Raw genomic sequence first — 9640 nt, 5'->3', positions numbered from 1 at the left:
GGCCGTGGCTCAGTGGCAGAGCCTCTGCTTGGCAGGCAGGAGGTCCCAGGTTCAGTCCCCGGCATCTCCAGTTAAAAGGACCAGGTAGGAGGTAATAGGAAAGATCTCCGAGACCCTGGAGGGCTGTCACGAGGGGCCGTGGCTCAGTGGCAGAGCCTCTGCTTGGCATGCAGGAGGTCCCAGGTTCAGTCCCTGGTATCTCCAGTTGAAAAGGACCAGGCAGGAGGTGATGGGAAAGACCCTCTTCTGCCCGAGACCTTGAGTGCCCCTGTGAGCCATCAACGATGCTGACGTTGATGGACCAAAAGTCTGATTCAGTACGAGGCAACTTCAAGGGTTCAGGTGTGCAGAAGGACGAGTTTTAGAACCTGAATTCTGTACCTGGTTGTGGCAGTCCCCGATGCCATCCTCTGTCAGTTGCAAGAAAATGTTGGCCTCAAGGTATTCTCAAGGGCTGTTTTGTTATGGAAACGGGTAGTCTAAAGGCTGAGGGGGACTGATGACTTCAAGCCCTAGCAGAGATGCACTCTGTTACAGCCTGACATCCCAGGACGCTTATTTTTGTGGTTGTGAGTGAGCTCCTGGCCCTGGCTCCTGCCAACCTAGGAGTTCGAAAGCAAGAAATTTCAAGTAGATAAATAGGTACTGCTTCGGTGGGAAGCGTTCTGTGCGCCTCGGCATCTAGTCATGTCAGCCACATGACCACGGAGAGGTCTCCGGACAGCGCTGGCTCTTCGGCTTGGAAACGGAGATGAGCATCGCAATGCATCTCTAGAGTCGGATTCGACTGGCTTTCGAGCAAGGGAAACCTTTATCTTTTACCTTTTACAAAGTGCCAACAATTTATTTATGTATATAATTAATTTCTACCCCACCTTTCTCCCCGGTCGGCACCTAAAGCTGCTCACCCCCTCTCCTCCATTTTATCATCGCAACAACCTTGTGAGGCGGGTCAGGCCCAGAGGGTGTGACTGGCTGGGTGTAACGCCAGAGTAAACACTGTCGTCGTCTTTGACATTTTCCCTTCCTGTAGTTCTTTTTTTAACCCTGCCTTGAGTTCAGATTTGGAAGACTGCGGGAAATGACTTTCCCTCTAAGCTGAGTTAGTGTGAGCTAGCTCGCAGTTTTTTAACTGCTAGCTCACAGTTTTTTAGCCTCCAGCTCACACATTTTTGTCTCAGCTCAGGAAGGATGGCTCCAGAGCAAACGAATTGATGCAGTAGCCAAATTGCTCGCTCACAACTCTAATGCCAGGGGCTCACCAAGTAGAATTTTGCTCACAAGACTCTACAGCTTAGAGGGAGCCTTGGCCACCAGTCTGTTGGCTCTCATTTGGGGGGAAGTACCTGAGTTGGAATGAAATGGAAGGTGGCTCTAAGCGACCTGGGAACGGTCACGCACTCTCAGCCTAACCTACCTCACGGGGCTGTTGTGAGGATAAGATGGAGAAAAGGAGAATGATGGAAGCCGCTTTGGGTCCCTGTTGGGGTGAAAGAAGAAGAAGAGATTGGATTTATATCCCGCCCTTCACTATCCAAAGGAGTCTCGGAGTGGCTTACAAACTCCTTTCCCTTCCCCTCCCCACAGCAGACATCCTGTGAGGCAGGTGGGGCTGAGAGAGCTCTGACAGAAACTGCTCTTTTTCAAGAACAGCTCTGACAGAACTGTGGCTTGCCCAAGGTCATCCAGCAGGTGCAAGTGGAGGAGTGGAGAATCCAACCCGGTTCTCCCAGATTAGAGTCCGCACACTTAACCAGTACACCAAACTGGCAGGATATAAACAAAGCGAACAAATTGATTTATGAAAATTTTTCCCTTTGGGCAGTCAGGTGTTCATCAGGAGATGAGTTAGCTACCCAGCAGGATAAACCTGCCAAGCAAAGGGGACCTGATTTCCGGCCGCCGTTTCGTTCCTCCACCTCGGACGCTCACCTTGGCGCTCTTTCCTTCCCCTTTAGGTTATGCTGGTTGGCGATTCTGGTGTCGGCAAGACATGCCTCCTGGTACGGTTCAAGGACGGCGCTTTCCTGGCCGGGAGCTTCATCTCGACGGTGGGGATTGACTTCAGGGTAAGTCAGCTCCACGGTGCTTCATTCCGTGGCCGACCTGTGGTGCGTTTTGACCCCCGACCCTTCAAAATCCGAATGTGGCTCGGGAGGAAATTCATATGCTGCTGCTTTCCACCGCCAAGTTCCGCAGAGACAGCCGCACCGGTTCCTCTGACTGCCAGCCACTCTCCCCAGGGACTCGGGTGGAGAGAGATGTTTCTCCCACACCCGCCTCCTGAGCGGTGTTCCCCCTAAGCTGAGTCCGTGTGAGCCAGCTCACAGTTTTTTAGCCTCCAGCTCGCACATTTTTGCCTCGGCTCAGGAAGGGATGGCTCCAGAGCAAATTAATTTCTGCAGCAGCCAAATCGCTCGCTCACAACTTTAATGCCAGGAGCTCACAGAACTAGAATTTTTTGCTCACAAGACTCCACAGCTCAGAGGGAACATTGCTCCTGAGATGTTTTTAATTGGAGATGCTGGGGATTGAACCGGGGATTGAAGCAGGGACTCAGTTGCTGAGCCGTTGGTGCACCCGCCCACCCACGGGGAAAGTTTTCTGTGTCAGTTGGGTGGAAATGAACGGCAGCTGTGGTGGATTGCGCCCCACGGGTCCAGAGCGTTGCCTGTCCTGGCGCATGCGGGCACTGCCTGAGTTACCTATGTGCGGCTGTTGTCTGGCTGTTGCTCGAGCTAACCCATCTTCTCGCCCCTTCCCCCCCCTCGTGCCTCACAAACACGGCACTGCAAGCCATGTGTAAAGAGACTGGCCAGCCGTTCCAGTTTACAGCCGCTGCAGGGAGAGCTTGCCCATTCGGCTTGCCAGGATCAGCTGCCAAAGACGGCTTCTGGTGGGGACCCCTGTTTGCGGCCAGCTCGGAGGCTGGCGGGTTCTTCCCCCGTCTGGCCGGCCACCCATTTCCGTGTCTGTCTAATGAGGAGGAGCAGATCCCCTCTTGCATCTGGTGGGGAGCTTGTTAACGCCCATAATCATTTCTGCAGATTTCCTAACGGAGCGGGTGATGTTGTCTGGCCAGGAATGGGAAACGGTTCGGTTTGAAGATGGGGAAGGCTTTTTGTATACTCTTGGCCCTCCCAAGCTGGCCTGGTTGTGTTGGCTGGGGGTTCGTCACTCGACAGTGAAAACACCTGCCTCCTCTCTCCGTAGTTCTCAGTGGCTAAAAGACTAATGTCATGTCGTTTTGGGGTTTTCTGTGGCCATACTCGGCACGATCCGGGCCAAGGGTCAATGTTGACCCTTCCCCAGTCGCAGGACGCGGAGCCACCCTGTGTGGCTCTCCACCGGCAGGCACGACGAAAGACATGCCCTGGAGATCCAGCCCCAAGTCGCAGAACTTAAGCGGCCAATCGATCCATGCAGTCCCCAAGGCAGTTTGCCATCTTTCCCCAGGTCGCCCAACCCAAAGGCTAATCTGGCCAAACTCCTCTCGCCTGAAGTAATTAATTGGTGCTCCCCTTAGCCGCATTTCTGTTATCAGCCCCCAATCCTGCCACAGCCGAGGTCAAGCCTCAGCTTAGGCCGAACGCCCCCACCGTAAAGGCAGCCCCACCCAGCATCCAACTTTCCTAATATCCCTGTTAGCCTTTCGGTGGGCCTGTTCAATCCCCAATGGGCTCAGGACGTCAAGCCAGACACTCCTGGAAATCATAGCCACCCATGCTATACTAACCCCCAGCAATGTTCCCTCTAAGATGAGTTAGTGTGAGTTAGCATAATAGGCCACACCCAACAGCAGGAACTCATTAGGATTGGCTACATTAGGGGTGTGTGGCCTAACTTGCAAAGGAGTCCCTGCTACAAAAAAAGGCCCTGGGTTTTGACCACAAACAAGGTGAACAGAATAAGAAGCAAAAGGTGGGTGTGGCTGGATGAGCACACTTCTGGTAACATGGGGGTGCGGCCTAATGTGCTAATGAGCTGTGCTGTCAGGGGTGTGGCTCAATATGCTAATGGTGTCTGCTATTGGGTGTGGCCCAATATGCTAATGAGTTCCTGCTGGGCTTTTTCTATAAAAAGAGCCCTGCGCCAGCCCCGTAGCTAGGGAATTCTTTGGGAGGGGGCCTTGGGAGGCCGGCCAGCTAATTAAATGAAAGTACAGTGCAGGAGGTAAGTTGGAGCACTTTGGGGGCAGCCCAGGAGGGAGGGGGCCCAGAAGAAACACTAGGGGGCTAGGCCCCGTGGGCCCCATGTTAGTTACGGGCCAGCCTGCAGCCTTGACCACAGAGGAGAACCTGCTTCCTCTCAATGGGCCCACTATGCCCTAAGAAGGAAACAACAGTTAACCTACAGAAAAAAACACATGAAGAGGAATGTGGGCGCACCTAGACGGAAAGGACCGTGTACACCCTAAGAGGAAGTGAAGCACCCCCGACTTACATGAAGCGGATACGGGGCGTCATCTTTAATGGGGTAATTAACCAGCCCTGCCTCGAGAAACCCACAGGTTCCTGGGGCTGGGACTCGTTACCAGGAGTTTGATTGCTTCCACCCCTCCTTGCCTCTTCTGCCCCCTCCTTGGCCGGGCCTTGGGGCAGTCGCCAAAGGAGCGCGGCCCGCTACAGACGGGGCAATCGTGGCTGTATTGGCATGTTTTCCTGCTACAAACCCCTTGTGCGCCAGACTCCCAGCTCAGCAAGCGGGGCTGAACCTTCTGACCCGCGGCCCTTGCTGGAACCGGGAGCTGACTGTGCATTCTGTACCGAGGGCCCATTATGCGACCTCTCCCCCGCTACCGGCCGTGCCGGGGACATAATCTGAATCCCCAAAAAAGGGTGAATCTGGTCCCAAGGGAGGGAGGGGTAGCGTGCTGCCCGCATGCGGAACTCTTCATCGTATTGCACCCAGGCAGGGCCCACAAACCCCGTGTACCCTTTGTAAATTATGCCCATATATTGTAGCATGGGGGCAGCCCGGTAAGATTGCGCGCGAGCGATCACCCCCGCATATATGAAAAACCCAGCAAGCCAATTGGCCCATGTGCTGTCCACCGTCCTCCTTTTTGCCAGTTTGGTGTAGTGGTTAAGTGTGCCGACTCTAATCTGAGAGAACCGGGTTGGATTCCCCTCTCCTCCACTTGTACCTGCTGATGTGACCTTGGGTCAGTCACAAGCTCTGGCACAGCTGTCCTTGAGAAAGAGCAGTTTGTGTCAGAGCTCTCTCAGCCCCGCCCACCTCACAGGGTGTCTGTTGTGGGGAGGGGAAGGGAAAGGAGCTTGTAAGCCGAGGGCAGGGTATAAATCCATCCTCCTCCTCGTCCTCCTCCTCCTCCTCCTTCTTCTTCTTCTTCCTCCCCCCTCTCATCGAGGACCTCCTTGTCCTTCTTTCCCAACTCCCGATAAAGAAGGGAGAAGACATCCATGTACTCGCCCTTCAGGATTTTTCCTCGCGTGGCCTGCAGGAGGTGGTCCCCTAATGGCAAGGCCATATCGCCCGAAGGCAATTCCTTGGCTGGCACCTGATTCAGAGACATACCCCAAGGGGCCTGAGAGCCCCAAGCCCCCCAAGGTGCCAATTGCCCAGCTGGGCCCCATTGTGGCAGCAGTGGGCATGGACCCGCTGCCCAAGCCCACGGCGGAGGGGTGGATAGGCTCGCAGGAGAATCACCTGCCTGGGAACCGGCTGTGGCACCGGAAGCTGGTGGCTGACCCCATGGTCCCCAAGGCCAAACCGGGCCAGGGTGTGGTGAATTAACAGACTCACCCGCTGCTGATGCAGAATGCTGCCGATTCGTCCCCGCGCCTGCGGGCACCCCATCGTTGCTGCTGCAAGGCTCATGTGCCCCTCCCGAGCCGGATGGCGTGTTTATTTGACCTTCAACAAGGGACAGACGGGCCAACACAGAAGCTTGAAACTGCTCATTGGAGGCCGATGCTGTCTGATTCTTACTCCCATCCTCCTGGCCCCCAGACCCTGAAGGCGAGTGTATTCCTATGGCCTGTTCGACCGCTAAAAGCCGACCCAAGATGGCCTGTTGAACTACTTTCCCCTCCTCATTCTCGTGAGACCGAGGGAGTGGGGCCGCCCCCTTTGGGGGTGGCTTAAGGCGTGAGGCTGCCCGCTTGGTAGGGTGCTTAGGAGCAGCCTCCTTGCCCTTGTGCTCTGTCCCATCCTTTTCGGGACTCATGGTTCCAAGCCCAACTGTGTGTTCACACAAAAGGAGAGCAAAGAAGGGGCTCATAAGAACATAAGAGACGCCAATGTTGGATCAGGCCAAAGGCCCATCCAGTCCAACACTCTGTATCACACAGCGGCCAGAAATACCAGGTGCCATCAGGAGGTCCACCAGTGGGGCCAGGACATTAGAAGCCCTCCCACTGTTGACCCCACCCCCAGCACCAAGAAGACAGAGTATCACTTGCCCCAGAGCCCCTATCTATCCCTTGTGGCTCATAGCCACTGATGGACCTCTGCTCCATATGCTTATCTAATTCCCTTTGGAAGCCGTCCATGCTTGTAGCCGCCGCCACTTCCTGTGGCAGCGAATTCCAAGTGTTAATCACTCTTTGGGTGAAGAAGGGCTTCCTGTTATCCGTTCTAACCCGACCGCTCAGCAATTTCATGGAGTGCTCCCGGAAAGAAAATCAAGCCCAACGACGTGCTCGCACAGCGGAAGACGAGGAGAATCCGTGTACACCCCCACAGTTCCCTAGGACCACAGAGCAGCGTACCAGCACCCCCTCAACAGACCCCCGCCAAGTGGGTGGGCCAAAGAGGGCCGACTCCAAAATCCACCCCAACTAAGGGCTGCCAGAGGCCATCCAGCGGTTGCAAGAGAAGAGTGGAGAATCGCACCGAGTTCCCCCGGTCAGAATCCACACTCAGGCCCCCCAAACGAAAGGAGAGCCCAGGAAAAGGGGAGCCCGGAAAGAATATCAGAAAGTGAAACCGTGAAACGCCCACCAAGAAAAAGACCACCAGCTGTTGGGAAGCGAAACCAATCCCCCCGCCCAGCACGATGGATTACACGCGCAAGAATGATGTGCCACCAGTCGATCTCATCTGAATTAACACCAAGGAGGGGGGGTTCCGCAAGGTAAGCCCCCCACCCCTGCTCAGTGCCCTCAGAAACCAGCGGCACTGCCGATGCCCCCCTGCCCCCAGTAATCCCCGGGTCACCCGTAGCCCTGCCGGGCCAGGCTCTGCAAGCGCCACCGCTCAGGCTGTCTAGGCCCTGCTGTCGCTCGCAGTCACTCGCTGGGCACAATGCTGCAACCGCTCAGCCGCACTTCTCTCATGTAGCCGCTGCCCGCGCCAAGGAGAGCCCTGAAGCTGCCCTCTGCGTAGCTCCCCGTTTCTCCTCTACGATTAGGTAGGCCTCGCTACAGAGCTTGGGGAAAGGAGCAAAGGACTTCTGCCCAGCCAAGCTCTTTGCAAGAACTGGTTGACTGGGAGCGGAGCCAGCTGTTAAGGTGCTGGCTCCACCCCCGTGCGGGTCACGTAGCTGACCAGGATACGTGTCTCCCCTTCCTCCTCCAATGGAGGCAAAAGGCGGCCCCCCTGCAGTACGGCTGCGCCACCTGCTGGTAGGGCCGGATTTTCCCTCTACAGTGGGGGTACTGCCCTCCTTTTCAAGGCCTCTTGAAAGGAATGGGTGTGCCGCTTTGCTCTTGTGCAAGAGGAATTCCTGCTTTGCTGGATCGGGCCCTTTCGCACATGCTGAACCATCTTTTAAAAAAGGTGCAGTTAGACCTGAACCCAGAACTGGCCTTTTAGTTATTAGGGGTAACCTGTGTTAGAACACCATCTGTGTTGCATTTGTATTTTATGTTGCTGGTTTGGGTGGGTTGCTTAAAAAGAGGTTGTGTGGTGGAGAGAGACGTCCTAATGGACCGCGCTGGAACTCTTGCGGGCTTGGTCTGGGGTCTTGGGATGTTGGAGGAAGAAAACCATTTGCACAGAAGCGAAACACGCTTTGTAGAACCTTTGTGTTTCTCTGCCTTTGGCGAGCCTCTTAAATTTGGTCCTACGGAAAAAGAAGCCGAAAGGAAATACATTTTGGAAAAGAAAACCATTAGTGTGTGATTTCAAATGCTGGTGTCTTGACAAAAGAGCATTATGGGAGATTATAGAGCCAGAAAAAGAGCATTATGGGAGATTATAGAGCCAGAAAAAGAGCATTATGGGAGATTATAGTTCTCTGCTAGAGACTAGAGAGCGTGGCAGGCTCTTACAAAACTGAGCTGGAGGATGTTAAACCTACGCAGGATAAAATGCTGTTTTTTTGAAAAAACAAAGTTAGGAAAGCCCCTTGAATTTCATCGCTGCTGGTTGTATGGTTCAGCTTTAAACGCTGGATTCTTTGTTCTTGTTTTTCCTGTGCTGTTGTGTTTATTTTTTTTTTTAATGGCTGTGGTTTAAACAGAGAGGGAGCAGAAATGTATCTTTAAAAAAGTCTGTCAGGAAAACACTCCTGTGTCTGTGATCCAAACTGCCGTCAACAAAACCTTGTGGACGTCTTTGCCGTCTCCCACCCCCGGGTGTGTGTGTGGGGGGCATAGCATAGAGCATTTGGGAGAACTGTTGAGTGCAAAGACATGAGATTCCCCCCCCCTTTGGTAATGTCATCTTTCTATTTCGGTTGCCGCTTTCTGGGTCCCCTGCAGTATCTCCTCAGATCTCTCCTTCCTCTTGGAGAGATTTGGGGGGAGAATCAGAGGTTGCTTTCAAGCCGCAAGCCGGCCGACTCTGCGTGTGGCTTCCCTCGCCTCTTCCGTCTCCACATTGGCGTCTCGCGGCAAAGGAAGGCTTTGCTTAGAACTCTGCGGGCGCTGCTTAGAATCAGCAAGGGAATGTGCAGACAAGAGATATATGTATATACGTGCATCGGCTGAGAGTTAACTGTGGTACCTTTTCTGGAGCTTGCAGAGGGAAGGACAACTTTTATCCTCTGGTGCTTCACTCCTTTGGGCGAGTTGCTAGTCATTTTCTTCTTCTGGAAGTTAGCTCTTTCTCTTGATCCCTTACAGGGGTTTTTGATCGTCCTGCTGTGATTTATGCATGGGGCATACGTGGTGCCTGATTTCTACCCACAGTTGTAGACCTGGCAAGATAACAGTCCGGCCTCCAAAATATATGAATGCATCAACATCGTAGGAGTCTCCTTGGTTCTTTAATTACTACGGTTTTCTATAGTGTTTCCCCTGAGAGTTTGACACCTCTCCCCACCCAATGCTTTCTAAGCTACGTGTGATCAAACTATCTCTTGAACAAATGGTGGACCTGTAATTAGTCCTGGTCTGATTTGGGTATTGTGACCATAACAACCAAAGTCTGAAGAAGAGCCCTGCTGGATCAGACCAGTGAGAGTCCATCTATTCCAGCATCTTGTCTCACACAGGGGCCAACCAGTTCCTCTGGAGGTCCAACAACAAGGCAGAGAGGCCGAGGCCTTCCCCTGAGAAGAACGTCAGATGAGCCCTGCTGGATCAGACCAGGGGTCCATCTACAGCATATTGTCTCACACAATGGCCAACCAGTTCCAGGGCAGAGAGGCCGAGGCCTTCATTAAGAACATCAGAAGAGCCCTGCTGGGTCAGACCAGTGGTCCCTCCAGTCCGGCCTCCTGTCTCACACA

Source organism: Gekko japonicus, unplaced genomic scaffold (genome assembly GCF_001447785.1).
Source record: "Gekko japonicus isolate JY-2015 unplaced genomic scaffold, Gekko_japonicus_V1.1 scaffold3407, whole genome shotgun sequence".
Taxonomy (NCBI): domain Eukaryota; kingdom Metazoa; phylum Chordata; class Lepidosauria; order Squamata; family Gekkonidae; genus Gekko; species Gekko japonicus.
Note: the sequence above shows the minus strand (reverse complement) of the source record.